The 20,615-nt window shown below is 40.6% G+C and overlaps 1 pseudogene; it reads left to right on the top strand.

The window, feature by feature from the left end:
• Positions 1-4,980: 4,980 nt before the first annotated feature.
• LOC146713304 (uncharacterized) lies at positions 4,981-17,770 on the top strand (annotated as a pseudogene).
• Positions 17,771-20,615: the final 2,845 nt, after the last annotated feature.

Genomic DNA, 20,615 nt, shown 5'->3' on the forward strand with positions numbered 1-20,615 from the left:
TTTATTTTATTATTTTATATTTACAATTTTTTTTCCTGGGGACCCTGTGACACCCCATTGAAGAGCCGTAGGCTGGATCTCTTAAGATCTCACTGTTGGGTTTGTAAGGCCATGTTACTCCTAAATTTCTATCTTGTTCAAAGAGAAGATATAAAACAAAGTTCTAAGCTAATCGAACTTAGTGTTCCCCTTTTTTAAAAAGAATCGATAAGAGAATCGATAAAGAATCGAATCGTTAAACAGAATCGAAAATGGAATCGGAATCGTGAAAATCTTATCAATACCCATCCCTACTCCGGTCAGTGAAGCTTCAAGCAGCACATGGTGTAGCTTTTTAGCCCAGGTGCCTTCATTTTAAGCTAACACTGCTCAGTCTTTGCTGGCCTCGGCAATTCCTCCTCCCAAACCACTGGCTCCAAAATCTTTTCCAGTATCTGCCCAACTTCCCCAAGAAATCATTGCTGGTAAATATAAAGATCTAGCAGAGCTCATTCTTCCTCCACTCAAACTCCACTCAAACTCAAGCTCCACCCAGTGTGATCAACAGTTCCATCATCATACGTAGTACGGCCTCAACTCGGGCAAAAGAGCTCACTTTGTTCTTGTTTGCTTTCACATTTTAATCATACAGATATGTTCTCTACATCATCTTTCTGATTCCTCGATTCCTGGTTGACTATAATACTTGATCTCGCCCTAAGATTTGTCGTCACCGGCTTTTACTAGTACCACATCCACTTCTCTTCTCAGGCAGCTGCTCGCCTACAACAGTTTAATCAAGACACTTTTTGGGGCGATCTCGATCAGGAACTCTACTGTCACATATTTGCTACCTCTTCTTCTCTCTCCAGCACAATAGGTGGTGCTCCGTTGCATCCTGCTCCCACCTGCATCACCCCAGCCCAAAAAAGCAGATGAGCCCTCACTCCGTTCATCCGCTTTTATCCGTGTGGACCCAGGCTCCACACCAGAGATTTCCTCACAACTCACAACATTTACTCCTGTTCCTGTTGCTCACCAAAGAAGTTAGGGAGGGTTTCATGATCGGACCCTTTCTTAAACCACCTATTCCCCTCTTTCCCATTAGCCCACTGGTCATCGCTACCATAAAATATTCAGCCCAAAAGCGCATCTTAATTGATTTATCTGTGCCTCACAGCAGTCATATTCCAAGCATAAATAGTATCACTCCCAGTGACCACTGTTCTCTCAAATACTCCACAGTGAACCATGGCATTTCTCTCACTAAAATTGCTGGAAGAGGCGCATGGCTTTCAAAATCCATCAAGAGTGCCTGCAAGTCCTGCAAATCCCCCCCCCAATTTCTGGTGCTTGTTCGGAGTCAAGTGGAGGGATACCTATTATTTCGCAGTCAGGCTGACCTTTGGTTTCAAAAGCAGCCCAAAGTTGTTTGACTCACTCTCCGAAACTCTATGTTGGATCCTCTCCAACAACCATAAGCTGCCATTCTTAGTTCATCTTCTCAACGATTTCCTAGTCTATCCCCTCCCATGTGACCGCCAGCTCATGGGTTATCCACCTTGATGGTTAGTCTTCTCCGAACTTGGTGTTCCATTGTCAGAAGAGAAAACTGAGGGCCCTTCAACATCCCTGGAGTTCCTTGGCATAACTCTTGACACCAAGCGTTTCCAGGCCTCCCTGCCTATTGAAAAACTCAATCACATCACTCTTTTCCTTCAAAACTTTTTCCTCGTTCCCACATGTTCCAAGCGACAGCTACTCTCCCTTTTGAGACACTTAACCTTTGAACTATAGATAATCTCTTAAGGCCACTCTTTTATCTCTCACTTGCTTTAACTTGCAGCATCTAAACCATCACTCCTTGACACGATCATGCTGTACGTATATACGGTAAAAAAATATATTTTAAAATACATTTTGAAATATATTTCAAAATATACAAAAAATGGCCAAAAATATATGTGCTAAAATACATTATAAAATATATTTATATATTTTGAAATGTATTTTAGCACATATATTTTTTGGCTGTTTTTTTTATATTTTGAAATATATTTATAAAATATATTTCAAAATACAATTTAAACTTATTTAAAATCATTCAAAAATATATAAATTTAACCCTTCATATATTTCTAAGAAAACACATTCACATGTAACAGCTGAAAGAAATCTTTATTTGATGTTTAAAACATACATATAGCATATCAATCAAGCAAGGAATATTCATTTTATAATTTTATTCTCATTACTTAAACATTCTAAAAGAAACACACACACACAGATATACATATATGTGTGTGTGGGTGTGTATATATATATACATATATATATATATATATATATATATATATATATATATATATATATATATATATATATATATATATACGTAAAGCCCATCTTGAACATCCGATGACCTGTATAGTGCACTCTATGTAATATTTTGTATTGAATTAATTGAAGACTGGGATTTCTGATTAGATGTCAAGTCTGAGACCAGAAGTTTAGGTCTAAGTTAACTGATAAATCCGCTTCCCATTTTGCAATAGGAAGTGATATTGATTCATCTGTTTTAGAAAACATTCTGTACATTTTGGATAGTAATTTGGGGGTTTTAAGAGTAAGAAATTGAACCACACTTGGTGGTGTTTGTAGTTCAACTTGACCCGGTTTAAATTTCTTTTTTTACTATGGATTTAATTTGTTGATATTCTAAAAATATTTTCTTGTTGATCCCATATTGTGTAACTAGTCTGTCAAATGAAATAAATTCTGTTCCTTCTAGTATATGTTCTAAATATTTGATTCCTTTACCACTCCAATTTGAAAAGTTTATCATATTATTGTTTTGTAATATGTCAGGGTTGTTCCAGATAGGTGTACGTTTGCATGGGATTAATGAAGACGCCGTCAATTTTAGAAACTCCCACCATGCTGTCAGAGAAGAGCTGATGTTGATGCTTTTAAAGCATTCATGTCGTTGGATGTTTGAGCTGATAAATGGTAGGTCTGAAATCTCTAGATTATTGCAGAGTGCTTGTTCTACATCTAGCCAAGGTTCATCTAAGAGGGTATGTTTTAGCCATCCTGAGATAAACTGAAGCCTGTTGGCTAAGAAGTAGTGCTGAAAGTTAGGCAGTTCTAATCCTCCTTTATCCTTGGTCTTTTGTAGTGTTTTTAAGCTTATACGTGGGGGTTTATTTTTCCAAAGGAATTTGGACATACATGAATCTAGAGATCTGAACCGATCTTGTGGTAGTTTAGTTGGGATCATTGAGAATAAATAATTTATTTTTGGTAAGACCATCATTTTTATAGTGGCAACCCATGAGTGATATGGGTAGACATTTCCACCTAGCCAGATCATCTTCTACCTTCTTTAAAAGTGGGATATGGTTTAATTTAGTTAGATCTGCAAGCTTGGGAGAAACATTAATACCTAAATATTTTATATTTCCCAATTGCAGTGGTGTAGTAGAGGAATTATGGAGGGAGCAATTAATCGGTAGGACTGTAGATTTTGACCAGTTAATTGAGTAATCTGATATTCTTGCAAAAGAGTTTATCAATTCAATCACCTCAGAGATATTGGTTTGTGAATTTTGGAGAAAGAGTAACACATCATCCGCATAAAGGCTGATTTTATGTTCCACGTTCTTGCATTTTATGCCCTTAATTACTGAATTCTGTCTAATTGCTGCTGCTAGTGGTTCAATAAAAATTGCAAACAGTGGAGGGGAGAGTGGGCATCCCTGCCTGGTGCCCCTCAAGAGACAGAAGCTGGAGGATGTCTGGTCATTTGTTCTGACACAAGCTGTTGGGGAATTATATAATATTTTTAACCAGTTTATGAAAGAGGATCCAAAACCAAATTTGTGTAAAGTTGCAAATAGAAATTTCCAGTTAACTCTGTCAAATGCTTTTTCTGCGTCTAAAGAGAATATTGTAGTTTCTAGGTTTTTACTGTATGAGTAGTCTATCAAATTAAGTAATCTACGTGTATTTGTTGAGTCAAAATACTTAAAATGTAATTTCTTTTCCTTTTCCAGCAGTCTCAGTTCCCCCAGCTTTCACTGCAATCCTCAAAGCCCTTATGGACACATTGGGAAACCTCTTCCTTACCGCCACTATAACAAACAAAAGTCACAGTTCTATTACTTTTATCAGAGTTAAAATAAAAATATGATTTATGTTAGCTGGCTTCATTTAGCAAACAGATATTTCTGTTTATATAGATACAGACATTAATACAGATATATTTTACGCATAATTTTACCTCTTTTTTTTTCCTAGATGGAAAGTCTATCCAGTTCACATTACAGTAATGCTAACACCCCTTTTGGTCGTCTCTCCTTACCCTCCAGCATTCATAAATCTGTTGACCTTCTTTGTCTGAGACCAACCACTACAATGCATCATCATCTATTTGTATTGGTAACTTACTTTACAACCAATTTTAATGGTTGCAAAGTAAGTTACTTGTGCTGTATGCAATTTTAGATACACAGAAAGTCTTCACTTACTATATGTGGCTGTCATAGTGTCCTTATAAAGGGCAGTTCTTCACTCTGCGCCGATGTCCGTTTTGCTCTGTCCTCCTATAAAAAGCATGAACATTTGAGTGTTTGACTAGCTTTAGATTTCCAAAAATCTGATATTTGTACAACTAAACATTTGAACTACAATTATATGCTATTAAGATATACTTTTATGGGTACTTTTTGGTAAAGAAACTGGTGACAGAGTTGTAGGCTTTTTAGAGTACTATTAGCTAACCATTTGAAATGACTTTCAAAGCTGTTTACCTTTTAAATTGCTGTGGATCAAAACCTCCAGTGGGAAGGCGGCCATTACAAGAACACGCACCATTGAACCTGAAAATAACAAAAACAAACAAAAAACAGAACAAGATATAAGAGTCAGGTAGGGTAATAAATCTCTTCTGAAGCAATAGTTCATTTCGGGTGAAAAACAAAACATTCCTCTAAAATATATATACTGGCAAATGAGGAGCTGGGAGCGTGGCTCATTAAGGTGGATAAGTCCGGCCTGCCTGGAAGATTTAAAGCCTGGATCTACCAGCATTCCATCCTCCCCGAATCCTGTGGCCCTTGCTTGTCTATACAGTTCCAATAACTACTGTCATGGTCCCTGTGCCTGCCCAGCCGGCCTCACAAGGCTACACTTGTGTTTTTGCTTTTTCTCTCTCTCCCCTACCTCTCTGCCTGGGCGGAGCTCACAGCTGGCTCCCACCCTTGGCTCACACAGCTGTTGGCGATCAGCTGGTTGGCGATCAGCTGTTTGGCGATCAGCTGATTACCGATCTACTATTTGAGGCTGGGTCACAGATCCTCTCATCGCTGGATGATTGAGCTACTGACGTTAGTCTTTCTTTTGGTCTTACACCTTTATGCCCTACCTTCGTGATTTGTGAGTGATTTCTCCCTTCCCAGTTCCAGTTTATCTTCCCGGACCTGTGACGTGTGTGAGTCGGATGTGAGGACGTGAGCGAGCGTGAGAGAGAGACTTCCCCTATCCCCTGGAACCCTGGACTTTTCCCGTCACTGTATATAGAATTTCACTGGTGTGTAATAAATCGTGTTCTGAGACATCAACCTGCTCTGCGCTTGAGTCCCTGCTTTCAGTTTGTGACAACTACTGTGGAATCCCTTGAAAGAAAGATCAGTGGCTTTCTTCGTAAGTGGCTGGGACTTCCCCGCAGACTCACCAGCGTTGCCTTGTATGGGGCAAGCAACAGTGTGCAGTTACCCTTCAGTGGTCTCACAGAAGAGTTCAAGGTGGCTCGCACACGAGAAGCCCTACAGTACAGAGATTCTAAAGACTGCAAGGTGGCATCAGCAGGTATTGAGGTAAGGACAGGAAGAAAGTGGAAGGCTGAGAAGGCAGTTGAGGTGGCGGAGTCACGCCTACGGCAGAAAACACTGATGGGGGTCTTAGCAACAGGGGGAGCAGGCTTGGGGTACGTCCCAAAGGCCCAGGTCAGCAGGGCACAGGGAAAGGAGAGACACCATCTACTCCAGGAAGAGGTCCGAGCAGGTGTGGAGGAGGAGCGAGTAAGTAGAGCTGTAGGCCTTAAGCGGCAGGGAGCATGGACAAGGTGGGAGAGCACCTTGCAGCGCAAGGTCACCTGGGCAAACATCATGCAGGCAGACTTCCACCGGATCAGATTCCTAGTGCAGGCAGTATACGACACTCTGCCAAGCCCAGCAAACCTCCATCTGTGGGGAAAGAGTGAGTCACCTGCCTGTCCCCCGTGCTCTGGAAGAGGGACCCTAGAACACCTCCTTAGCAGCTGCAATGATACCTTGGTCGGTATCGTTGGCGGCACGACCAGGTGCTCAGAGTAGTTGCTGAAAAGATTGCCTCAGCAATCAGCACCAGCAAGCATCATCATGCTCCGAGGAAGGCAATCTCTTTTATTAAGGCTGGAGAGAAACCCCAGGTGCGCCCACATTTTACAACTGGCCTCCTCAACACAGCCTCTGATTGGCAGCTACAGGCTGACCTGGGTAAACAACTAAAGTTCCCTCAGAGAACATTGCAAAAACATCACTCCGGCCAGACATGATAATTATTTCTGAGGCCTGAAAACAGCTGATCATGCTGGAACTCACAGTGCCCTGGGAAGAGCGGATCGAGGAGGCCAATGAAAGGAAACGAGGAAAGTACCAGGAACTAGTGCAGGAGTGCAGGGGAAGGGGCTGGAAGACTTTCTATGACCCCATAGAAGTGGGTTGTAGGGGCTTTGCAGGACGATCACTCTGCAAAGTCCTAGGCCGGCTGGGCGTGGCTGCGGCAGCCAAGAAGAGGGCCATCCAGGCTGTGAGTGAAGCGGCAGAGAAAGCCACAAGGTGGCTGTGGATCAAGAGGGCTGATCCGTGGGTAGCTACTGGTATGCAAGTCGGGGCCTGATCACCCCCGGCTGGGTCACCTGGGCGAGGGTGTATGATGTTGTGAGACCCGAAACACCCGATGACCCTAGGATACATCACTGAAGATGCGTACCAGTGCATCCAGGAGATGTGTCTTTATAGTACTGACATCAGCAATCAACATCATGATTGTAATTATTTCCTTTTTAGTACATATACTGCTGTGTGCATGTGTCAAACACTACGACTGTATCTATGCATATAAATTCACCATATATGTCCTGCAAAAATGTTTTGTTATAGTCAAAAAAGGCAACAAATAAAGGCATTCAATCAGAGGTGAGAAATTAATTGGGAATATCAATTGTAGGTGAACTATTCTTTACCTACTAGCAATCAAGCTTCTTTAACCAAGAATCTTGAAATATTTGAATGTAAAATAAATAAATAAATAAATAATAATAAAAATAACATGATGTAATTAAAATGCACAACTTACATTAATGAAATATGCATTTGTATCCACAGGCTAAAAGTAAAACAGTAAATGTGTTAGTAATAGTACAGATATTTGTAAAAAAAAAAAAAAAAAAAAAAAAAAAGAGGCGGTAACTGTGACTCTTCTAGTGGGATGCTAAATGCAGAGATTTATATTTACAGTATAATACTGCATGTACAGCTGTGTTTTGAACTGTAACTGAATATTAGAGAATCTCAGAGAAATTAAATGTATTTATTTTTTGAATTTATCAATCATAAAACCGTCTGTTTTGAAGGCCTGTTACGATAACGACTTTTTGTTGGTCGGTATATTGCCCCATAAACAATTGCGACAAGTTATGTCATTGTCATTTTAAGACCATTTTATGTCTTTGAATGTATAATCATAATATAACACCATAATAATGCAAGATCCACACACTTTCAATTGACAAACCAACATCTAATTCTTAAAGTATTTAGATCATTGAAATTAGGAATCAAAATATTAGATACCTTAAAAACTTGAATAAATAGTAAATTTTCTAACAAATAGAAAACAATGTTATTTAATGTTATTGTTTTGTTATCATTATATTTTATTTTTGTAAATATAATGGCAGATAAATTACATCATCAACAATTATTGAGGTCATGTACATGTATTGTGTGTTAAGTCGATATATCGATTATTGTGACAGGCCTACTGTTTTAGTATCATAACGAGCTTGTCAAACATGCATGACCACTAAACAATGTCTAAGCAGTAGTATTGGTCTGAATGACAACAAACATAACTAGTGTTTTGGAAAATCTGTTAGAAAACAGTTATTTCAATAATTATGATTAGCATGTGACACAGACACTGCATAAAAAACTACAACAACAAATACTTACTTTAGGAGGATGGGGGAGGGCAGCATGAGGTTGAGACTTTGACATCTGTAAGAAACAAATTCATGTATTACAAACGAGTCACTTAAAAATACATTAATGTGGCAGACTGTTCCCTGTTCAGATGCAGTGTATAAGTACAATCAGGGCTGTCACAACAATGGGGTGGGGCCAAGTGGCTGCAACCCTAGGTACAATGTGCAGGTATATATAATTACATATAATATATGTGAATAAAGCAAGAATCTGTTTAGGTTAGTCACTGTGCTGACTGATGCTTGCTAGGTTTATATGATTGCAAACTGCACAAAAACAACAACAGCAACAACATTAATGACAATGACAAACAAAATTACTTACATTTATGTAAATCTCACATCAGGAAGATCTGCATTCGATTTCATGGGCTGAAATAAATAGGCAGAAACATTACTGCTAAAATAACAAAAACTCTAAAAAGCCTAAAAATGACATAAAAAGCAAGGAAATGTGGAACATTGTAATTAGCGAACATTAATAAAGCATAACTGTGCTTTGTTTCTAACCTTGGTAAGTACTCTGTAGCCAGAAGGAGAGGTGGGATTTCTGTGAAAGCCAAATTAAATGTGAATAGGCTTTGATAGTTATTGAGAAGGCAGAATAATAAGAAAAGGCAAAAGTACGTCACAATATAATTAATTAAGTTAAATATTTTGATTACCAAATTATGGCGTGGAGCTGCCACCCAGGCAAAAGAAAAATAGAGCCATATCACGTTATAACGTGAAATGTTTATTGTTCTAACATTATGCTTTTCATGTTTGTATAATATAATATCACGTTATTATAATATACATAATTGTCACGTTCGCACAATATTGTACAGATGTGATAATTATGTACATTTTTTCGTACAATGTTGTTCAAACATGAAAAGTATATTGTATAAACATGATAGTATATTGTTAGAACAATAAACTTTTCACGTTATAACGTGATATACTTATATTTCTCTTTTGCCTGGGTGGCAGCTCTACGCTTCCGTACCAAATAAGCGAGAATAAAGCAATATTATATGGGAAAAGGCACCTGCTAGCTTGATGATGGAGGCTTCTTAGACTGGCCACCCGCCTTTTGGCTTCTTGTCGCCACTCCGCGAAATAAAGGTCCGTTTCCTCCATGCCGGCTAATTATTCATCCTCATTAAAATCTCGTATATGTTCAGTTGGCAGAATTGAGAATTTTACATCTTCCAACCACTTAATTAACGCGAACATAATCGGCTTGCTTCTTCCCGTCTCCTGTATCCGGTGTTCTAACACCGGCCGTTCCTCTCACTGTCGGAATTCGCGCCTCAGAGACATCGTTATTTTTCAAAAAAAAGAAAGAAAGAAAGAAAGAAAGAAAGAAAGAAACAGCAACAACTACTAAAGAGGGTGGCACGTTCATTGCACATTTGTGGGAATGTTTAAATATTTAATTTTTATTAATTACTTTTCATTTTATCTTTATTTTTTAAACCACCGTGGCAATGCACATGCGCATACTCTGCTGCACGCAAAGGGCTTTGGAGTTGACGTAATGTCGCAATGCATTGTGGGAGCGCAGCACCATCTTGGCAGGCCACGAATCAAAACAAGATTGCTACGAACCATTCTGAAACGTAGCTCAAAAGAAAATGACGGTATAGAGACAGATTGTGTCCAGATGCAAAGAGACGGTACTTGATTGTTGAAATGTGGACCCGTATGAAATACAGCCGTGGAGTAGAAACCCTGAAGACCAAACCGCTATTGACTTAGCATGATCTAGTACCTGTGGAGTCAGAGCATACACGGCGCACTAACTTCGCAATTATAAATCTCTGGAGGCGCACATCCAATTCACCAAGGACTAGGTACAAGATTTTGCTATTTTTAAGCCTCCACGTTGTGAGTACGCCGTCATTCAAGCAAAGATAAATCAGTACTGTACTGTGAGTAAAATGCGTTTGATTCCCCCGAACATTCAAATTAGTGCTAGCAAAAATTCATTCATGAGGGGGAAATTACAGTGAGAACATGTAGAGGCTCTGTTAGAGGGATAACATAGTGAGTTCAGTGCATTGATGTGACATTGTCCTGAAGGATTTAGTTATTCTTTGTGGTTAAAGAAATTGCCCTAATTAATTCATATTTATTATAAATAATCCTAATTACACATCTTGCTTCCTTGTTTGTCCTGTGTCACTAAAAATACATTCTGTTTTAGTTTTATACATTGATTAATGACCTGCAGAATCTGCTTATCATATTAGGTGTCCATAGTTGTCACTTAAAGTCGAACTTTATGTTTTCTCCCTCTTGAAAGTGATTACATCCTTGCAATACATACTTTAGGTTCATTTTTTGCTAATAGGTTTCTAAAAAGAAACATGCAGATTTAGAATATAACATGAAGCGTTCTATAGATGGATACATAAAAACACTTTGTTACATTTATGATAAATGGATTTGAAAGTAAATAAAACACATTTGTGTCGGCCTTGGCTTATTAAAGTTCTTGTCTTTAAATGAACTTTGTCTGTGTGTGTTTCAGGTGCTGCACTCTTAAAGACTGAATTGCAGCATTGCAGCCACAGGTCATTGTGAGCATCACAGGGAAGGTTGAAGCCGCCCACTGCAGCTGTATGGCTGGAGTCGTGGAGACCTGCAGCCATGTCACTACTCTTCTGTTTAATGTAGAAGCAACATTGAGGATCTGTGGCACAAGGACTGATACAGATGACCTGCATACTGGGTTTTGCCTGGTAATATGACCAAGATACAGCCAGACGTTGGCCATAAGAATTTAAGTAATATCACCCACTACTAGCATTCTGTAATTTACTGTCTCTTTTGAAAACTTATCACTACATAAACAGCACAAGACTTAAAAGTATTTAACAAGAGCATTTTTCCCTGGTTTTACTACCACACTGGGGCACATGTTCACCAAAACGCAGCAAACCTTTGCCATCTTATCCAGGAGGGTCACCTTTTTACCCACACATGGAAGAAGTAATCTGATTGGCATGGTGGTATGTAGCATGTAGTTTGAAGCAGGGATTTCGTAGTGCCCCATGTGTAGTGTTTGAACCCAGTCAGGATTTGTTTCATTCATTTCATCGGCTGGTTTGCTGCAATAATGCCAAATAATTAGCAACTCTATAAATAGAAGGTAGTTCTGCATGTTTGTTCTAAGTTTGTGCTATGATCTTAGAGCACACTGAAAATAAAACTATCAGGCTATAAAGAATAATATGAACTTATTTAGAGCTTCCAGGTGAGGAAACAATGAAAAGAGAGCCCATTTTCAAGCTTATTCCTTTGCCGGTAGTGCAATCTAACATTACAACCGGCCACACAGCAAGCATTTGTTTGGCCTGCTAATATGGCGCCTCGACCAAAAATCCTGGCTATGCCCCATCCTGTAAGATCACGCTCCAGAGTCCTATTAACGTATGGATCTAGAAAGAAGACGCTGCATTTTTAACTCTGAGGGAGATGGAGAATGAGCCTATTTCCAAAAAAGTGGAGTGTGTTCCTTTAAGTACTATATTGTCAAAAACTAAAGTGTACATAGCAGTTGTTGTATCTTGTTTACTGTATCACTGACAAATAATTTCAAAGTCAATGAACGCTACATTATAGTGAGATATTGTGTAATGTGAAATGCTGTAAGCAAATGAATAAACAACCTAATTCGTGATAGACCTTTGACTCTGTTTTGTTTGAATCCAACTGTTTTTGCAGACGTGCATAAAACATGTTACTTTTAGTATTATTATCATTATCATCATTATTGCACTAAATACATTTTAAATAAAGGATACTTTGATATACATTCTACTGTAAGGTTGGAAATGTATTTTCTTCACCCAAAAATATGTTTTGAAATGTATTTTGGTTTGAAACAAATATATTTTCAATTTCAAAAATATATTTTTTGGAGCATCACAAATACAAAATATATTTACCATATATTTTAAATATATTTTGGCCAGGAAAATGTATTTTTTTACCGTATTCCAAAGCCAAACTGCGACTCTGGTGACTTCTTCTTGCTAGAATGTATGTGATGTTTGGTGATGTCTTTGTACCTTTATCCCAAAAAATACTGCTGGAAATGTTTTTTTGTTTTTTTTTGGTTTTTTTTGCAAAAACAATCACTAAATTGGAAACATTGGATAATGGATGAGTTTGATAAACATGTCTCACACAGAATGACAGATAATGCCTTATCTTAACAACAGTTTTTCATTAATGAACAAATTCATTTAGCTAAAATGTTAAAGCTTTCTCTTTTTGCAGGTGAACAACTAACGCTGTTTAATATTTCCATGTGTAATCTGATATTCTTGGAAGTTTTTCCATTGTGTCGTTACTAATATTTTGCATATTTTGCAAATTTTAGACCCAGCTAGAGAAGATGTAAATAGGCCAGTGCCAGGTGCTTCCTGGAGCAAAGATAGTGGGAGTTCTTCCTGCCCAGCAACAGCCCAGGTGGGACAAAGAACTGTTGTAACTGAAAAGATACAGAGAGTTGTGTGTAAGAGTATAAAAGAGGTGCATGTGATATCTCTCATGACTGTAGAATTTGGATGTTTGCTGTCTGTTTTCTGTCCTGCATGCAGTAATTAATAGCTTGGCCACAGCCGATTGCATTGCAGAATTTATTAACAGAAAATTCCACCACAATCTTTTGGAAAGATCTAAGAAGCTTAGTATTCAGAGCCATTCCTTTATGTATATAAAAAAGGAGTTCACAAGGAATTTAATACACTGAACAAAAATATAAACGCAACACTTTTGTTTTTGCTCCCATTCCCCATGGGATGGACGTAGAGACCTAAAATTCATTCCAGATACACAATATAACCATCCCTCCCAAACAGTGGTCACAAAACAGTCCAAATGTGTGGTAGTGGGCACATCTGCTATATTGAGATAATCCATCCCACCTCACAGGTGTGCCACATCAGGATGCTGATCTGACATCATGAGTAGTGCACAGGTGTACCTCAGACTGCCCACAACAAAAGGCCACCCTGGAATGTGCAGTTTTTTGCGCTATTGGGGGTCTGGGGACCCAGAACCGGTCAGTATCTGGTGTGACCACCATTTGCCTCATGCAGTGCAACACATCGTCGCATGGAGTCTATCAGATTGTCAATTGTGGCCTGTGGAATGTTGGTCCACTCCACTTCAATGGCTGTGCGAGGTTGTTGGATATTCGTGGGAACTGGTACACGCTGTCGTATACGCCGGTCAAGCACATCCCGAACATGCTCAATGGGTGACATGTCCGGTGAGTATGCTGGCCATGCAAGAACTGGGACATTCTCAGCTGCCATCTGCCCTGAACAATGTGAACCATGATTCATCCGTGAAGCGCACACCTCTCCAACGTGCCAGACGCCATCGAATGTGAGCATTTGCCCACACAAGTCTGTTACGGCGACGAGCTGGATTCAGGTCAAGACCCCGATGAGGACGACGGGCATGCAGTTGAGCGTCCCTGAGACGGTTTCTGACAGTTTGTGCAGAAATTGTTTGGTTGTGCAAACCAATTGTTCCAGCAGCTGTCTGGGTGGCTGGTCTCAGACGATCTTGGAGGTGAACCTGCTGGATGTGGAGGTCCTGGGCTGGTGTGGTTACACGAGGTCTGCGGTTGTGAGGCCGGTTGGATGTGCTGCCATATTCTCTGAAACGCCTGTGGAGACGGCTTATGGTTGAGAAATGAACATTCAATGCACGGGCGACAGATCTGGTTGACATTCCTGCTGTCAGCATGCCAATTGCACGCTCCCTTATTGCTTGTGGCATCTGTGGCATTTTGCTGTGAGACAAAACTGCACATTCCAGGGTGGCCTTTTGTTGTGGGCAGTCTGAGGTACACCTGTGCACTACTCATGATGTCAGATCAGCATCCTGATGTGGCACACCTGTGAGGTGGGATGGATTATCTCAATATAGCAGATGTGCCCACTACCACACATTTGGACTGTTTTGTGACCACTGTTTGGGAGGGATGGTTATATTGTGTATCTGGAATGAATTTTAGGTCTCTACATCCATCCCATGGGGAATGGGAGCAGTAACAAAAGTGTTGCGTTTATATTTTTGTTCAGTGTAATTTAAGTCAAATTACACTGTTGAACACAGTTCAACAGATACATTTCTCACTGGAGGTTATTGCTGGCAGGTTAAACAGAGTGCTCTCACCAATAATCAGTGAGAAAGAACTAGGTTAATAAGTTCAATAATTTAGATCATCTTTATTTTTTACTGTAATGCAGTGTTTTTGAAAACAACATGTGAAGCTGTTTGCAGGGTGAGGACATTGACTTTTCCCCGCTTAACATAAAAATAGCAGAATTTGGTTTACTGTGTAGTAAAGTTACATTTTTAATTGAGATTGTGATTTTATTTGGAAAATAATTTATTCAAAAATGCAGATTTTTTAAAGCCAAGCTTGATTTGAACTAAAGGCAGAGTCAAATAAAACGTTTAGTGAGTCTCTGAAAGTAGTTCAAAAATGAATCAACTATTCAATTATTTTCATTACTTAAGAGTTTTAATTTAATATGCTCTAAGCCCTTTATTTCTCTTTAGTTTTGTGTGTTGTTAATCTTAAATTTTACAGATAAGTATACCTGTTCAGTCAGCTTTGTTAGTGTCACAGTCTGGCAAAAGCAGGCTGTGTGAAGTAGTTACTAGAGAACCCCATTGCTGACAAAACACACACTGACTCCCTGTCTCGTCTCTCCCTCCAGACATTCAGGGCCTTGGCCTGTCATGTAGAGGCAGCTCTGCAGTTCCTCCATTTTCAGCCATGACATTCGAGATCTAAACTCCAGCATCACAGAGCTTATCAGACTCTTCCGAGGAGTGATAATAAACAGTCTTGCTGCACGTGCCTTGTCCACATATTGGACCTCTTGGAACATGTTCTGTTTGTTCAATAGTCACTTCAATCTTCCTTTCCCCTCATTCCACATGGGAACCAATTCTAGTATCTGTCTGTGAAGGTTCTCAGTCATTCAGGTCATCGTAGTCAAACGAGCTTGCAAAGAAAAGCGTCTGGACTTCTTTAAGTTACTTGAAGACATTTCACCTCTTATCCGAGAAGCTTCTTCAGTTCTAAGGTCAAATGGTGGAGAGTCCCAGATATAAACCTAGTGGGAGTATCCCCCCACAGAGGGACAAAAGGACCCCCTGATGATCCTCTAATCGCCTGAGCCAAGGTGTGAAACTGGGTGTGGGTCCCAATCAGCCAGAGTTTCGGGTGAGTTCATTGTGAAACCTGGCCCCACCTTATCATGCGAATTCCTGAGATCAGATGGCCCAGGATGTGAGTGGGCGTTAAGGCGTCTGGGGAGGGAACTCAAAACTGGATTATAGATGGCAGAGAGTTGGAGTCGTAAACCCCCGCCTCTGTTCAAAGATGGTCACTCACAGTGGACATAGATGGCTTCTTTCACTCCTCTTTCAAACCATCTGTCCTCTCTGTCCAAAATGTGAACACTGGCATCCTCGAAAGAGTGTCCTTTATCCTTAACCCTTTACAGCCGATCGGAGTGGGCACGCTCTGTTTTGCGTAACTATTTTTAAATCCCGGTAGCTCTGCAACCACGTAAGCTAGCGCAATAATTTTTTTTTGCATATGAAACTGGAGGAGTTGTACTTACATCTTATGCCATCAGCTTGTCCTAGGTCACAGTTTCCTTCCACATATAGCTTTGCAAAAACTGCATAAAAATCACTTGCAGCAACAAAAACATGATATTCCAGAAACACGCTTCGCCGATCCGATCAGCTGTTTGTAACACTTCCTACGTCCATCAGCGCGAACTATCACATGTCCGCATGACCTGCCCGAAACCGGAAGTGACGTCATTTTGCGGAAATGTAGTTTTTTTACCATCGTGGCCTCATGAGCTTATACTTGTGTTTTTAAAAGTTATGTTTGACTTCATGACTTTCTGTGTCGTTTCTGGGATGCTTAGGACTCATATTGCACTGCTGGAAATAGTTTATTTTGATGCATATGCTGTTATTTTGCAAATTTGCACTATATTTATTTTCGTTTTTCCTGCAGTATATAAAAATTGGTGTATTTCAAAAATAAAACTATGAAGACACTTAAAATAAATTTCCTGTGGTGGGACACTAGTTTGTGCAACTTTTTTGTATTTACAGTTTTGAGGGATAAGCCTCTTAAATTTCTCTAACTAGAAATATATGTTAAAAAAACAAAAACGATTTTCAATTTTTTTGTAGTTTATTGCACTTTTTTGCAATTTATGTAATTACTATGCACCTAATGCAGACATATTATTAAAGTTTGGGCTATAATGGTTGTATTGATGTATAGCAACTTGAAATGCTCCCAAAAATGGCTCCACAGCATGTAAAAATATAATATAAGCTCTGGCGGACTTGGTTCTATGGTAGGTCTTAAAGGGTTAAGATGCAGATGGACAGCTGAGTCTTGTCCTGTGGAGGTGGCTCTTCTATGTTGTGCCATGCGCTTGTGAAGTGGCTGTTTGGTCTCTCCAATGTAGAGGTCTGGGGATTCCTCGCTGCACTGTACAGCGTACACCACATTGTTAAGTCTGTGTTTTGGCATTTTTTTCTTTCGGGTGAACCAGTTTTTGTCTGAGTGTGTTGCTGGGTCTGAAATGCACCGGGATGTCATGCTTGGAGAAAACCCTCCAGAGTTTTTCTGATACACCGGCTACATAGGGGATGACAATGTTGTTGCGTCTGTCCTTCTTATCCTCCCTCGCTGGTGTCTGATCTTCAGCGTACACTTTTCTAATTATTCTACAATGACTACTTTCTGGAACGCACACTCGAAGCAATATTCCTGCTCGCATTCTTCAGGTTGTTACGCTGTTCAGAATTGACGTCCTCATCTACGAAATTTCATCCGGACCTTGTCCCCTGCTCAAGTGACTTCCACCCAGTCTCCAAAGACTGCCTTGTCTTCTTCCTCAAACGGAGCAAAACTAACAAACTGGGCAGCCCCCTTCCTATATACTACTTCAAAATAAACTCACATTTAAGTGCTTTTAAATCACTAACCTATTACCTCTACCTCAGAAAATCCTAGCACACATTACCTTCAGAACCACTGTTCATCATCTGGTCTGCAGTACGGGGGCCCCACAGGGAACTGTGCTGGCACCGTTCCTCTTCACCCTCTACACTGTAGACTTCTTCATCAACTCCCCATGCTGCCACCTACAGAAGTTCTCTGACGACTCTGCCATAGTCGGCCTCATCACAGGTGAGGATGTCTCAGAGTACAGACAGTGGACTCTGTACTTTGTGGACTGGTGTCAGCAGAACCACCTGCTGATCAACACCGGTAAAACCAAGGAGTCGGTGATGGACTTCCGGAGATGTAGACCTACCACACTGACACCGGTGAACATCCAAGGAGTAGAGTTTGAGATAGTGGACTCTTATGGGGGCGACCATGGCTCAGGGGTTTGGGAATCGCATCTGTAACCGGAAGGTTGCCGGTTCGATCCCTGGGCTCTCTGTCCTGGTCGTTGTGTCCTTGAGCAAGACACTTTACCCTACTTGCCTACTGGTGTTGGCCAGAGGGGCCGATGGCGCGATATGGCAGCCTCGCTTCTGTCAGTCTGCCCCAGGGCAGCTGTGGCTACAACTGTAGCTGCCTCCACCAGTGTGTGAATGTGAGAGTGAATGGATAGTGGCATTGTAAAGCGCTTTGGGTGCCTTGAAAAGCGCTATATAAATCCAATCCATTATTATTATGTGTACCTGGGTGTTCACCTGAGTAATAAACTGGACTGTAGCCACAACACTGATGCTCTTTACAGGAAGGGTCAGAGCAGACTCTACCTGCTGAAGCAGCTGAGGTCATTTGGAATCCAGGGAGCGCTTTTAAAGACCTTCTATGACTCTGGTGGCATCTGTCATTTTTTTACAGTGTTGTATGTTGGAGCAGCGGTTTATCGGCAGCTGAGAGGAAGAGGTTGGATAAACTCATCATGATGGCCAGCTCTGTTCTGGGATGCACCCTGGATCCAGTGCAGGTGGTGGGAGACAGAAAGACTCTGGCCAAAATAACATCTCTCATGGACAGAGTCTCCCACCCCATGCATATAAATGTTGCTGAACTGCAGAGCTCCTTCAGTGACAGACTGCTGCATGAAGGAGCGTTTCCGCAGGTCCTTCCTCCCTGCAGCTGTCAGACTGTACAATCAAAACTGCTCCCAACAAACATAGATGTTTACATCTGCGCTGTAACAACTTCTACTGTTATAACTTGCACATTACTTTTCACAGTTTATATATACACTAACTTAATGGAAGTTACATGTCCACTTTTTAATGCACAGGTACAATACACAATCTGCACTTTTCTAATTATTCTAAATATTCTTAACTATTTAAACATCTTTCAGTATCCTGCTCTGTTTGCACACTTACAAAACAGATGTGGCATGCCACATCTGGCTCGATTGTGGTTTGGTTCATGTGGCCCAGTGTTAGATTTGTATTGTTGATTGTCATTTATGCTTAGAAATATCTACTCATATATGCTTAGAGTTGTATAATCAATGTCATGTTGGTAGAGGGTTGATCCTTAGTTGTCTTCAAAGACTTTGTGTGCATTCCAGAGTGTTCTGGGATTCACACCCACGTCCTGGGAGCATGGGAGAGGTTGTACCTTCTCTTATTGTTTTGTGGTAGGATAAACGTGTCTATATTTGTTTTAGTCTATAGACTTTATTACTAAGAGGTTCTTTATGGCATTTGCTTCATCCAGCTCACTCAAATCATAGAGGGCCTTTTCAACTGCGTGGATAAGCTCTATAATTCTTCTAGGCTGGTTGCTACGAACAGGAGGGATAGCTCGAAGTTCCTCAATGATTTCAATGGCGATGGTGGCTTGATTTCCATAGAGGTTCTCAAGGACTCTGAAGATCTCATTGGCCGACATGTATGCGGACAGGCGCAGATCTTTGGCCACTTTATCATCGAGGCTATCGAGAAGTTGGAATTTCTTTACTTCCACGGACCCGGTTGGTTCACCTTGCTTTTGCAGAGCCTCCCATTCCTTCCACCATCTGTAGAACTCACGCTGGCTGCCGGTGAACTTTGGTAAAGCTGTGGCTTTCAGTTTTATGGCTGCGACCGAGGCTGCGTTGCGGACTGTGACAACTGCTTGGTCGGCATCTCTTTTAATCCTCTCTGCTTTGATCAGGACTGCCTTCCCTGACACCAGCTTTGGAAGGCAGGTTTCGAGCTCCATCAGTTGACGACCACAATCTCGCCTCTCAGCAGGTGGAGCCCAGCGGTTCCATGTCTGGTGTGCCTGCTTAGCTTTCTTCACCAGTTCTTCTAGATGGTGGAGCATAAAATCATATGCCTCCAGGGGTGTATCAGGCTGAGTGGATGTGATGTTCTCACACTCCATTTCTGCTGATTTTAGAGCAAGGGTCAGTTCTTTTTCACCATATGATGTCCACAGTGTCTCTCTGATCAGGTGCTTCACCTCCTTCAACTTCTGCTCACATTCTTTCTCCGTTTTTTCGACGTCTGCTCTCTGTTGGCCCATCAGCTCCGGTGTGCCCTCTGCTTCACACTGCGTGATGTAGGCGGCCTAAAGCTCCTCGTTCGCGTCAATCACTTTGGAGCCCTCTGCTGTGAGTCTCTTGAAGGAATCCTGCAGCTCCTCTACAGACATATCCATGTGGGTCCTTATTATATGGTTGGTGAGTCTGGAAAACAGTCTCTTTGCAGTGGTTCGCTCTATTTTCAGCTCTTCGAGTGACTTGGACTCAGCCATGCTGTTTTCTTGGTTATTGATTGGACAGGCAAACGGCAAGTTGCGATTTCCTCCAGGCCCCCAGGTGGAGTCTTCTCCGTCTTTGTGGTGAGCTTTTGTGGAGTCTTCACTGGTCAAGGCCGGTTTCTCTACTGGCCAGGCCGGTTTTTCACTGTCAAGTGTTCTCTGACTGTGAGGTGCCCACACTTGAAAAAGACCAGACTTTGAATTTCACTCAACTTTATTTTGACCAGCTAGTTTGATAGCTGGTAGGTAGATAGGTAGATGAAAAACCTTTCAACACAAAAATAAAGAACATTTCATTAACCAGTAACCATTCAGATAAAATACATGCATTGCACAGAAGACAGATGAAATAACAAAATATACACTTCAGTAAAGCCATTTACCATAGCTAAGTTAAATACTTTTGTTTAAGCTACCATTTAAACCAGTTTAAGTTAGTTTTACATTCATTGGTTTCTTAATCACGGAGCTTAGTAATTTCAAAGAAATGAAGATGAAATAAACTGTGGTTCTTAAATACACAAA

Source organism: Copadichromis virginalis, linkage group LG3, assembly GCF_057382275.1.
Source record: "Copadichromis virginalis isolate Kocher_CV1m ecotype Utaka linkage group LG3, C_Virginalis_male_GT1.1, whole genome shotgun sequence".
Lineage (NCBI taxonomy): Eukaryota > Metazoa > Chordata > Actinopteri > Cichliformes > Cichlidae > Copadichromis > Copadichromis virginalis.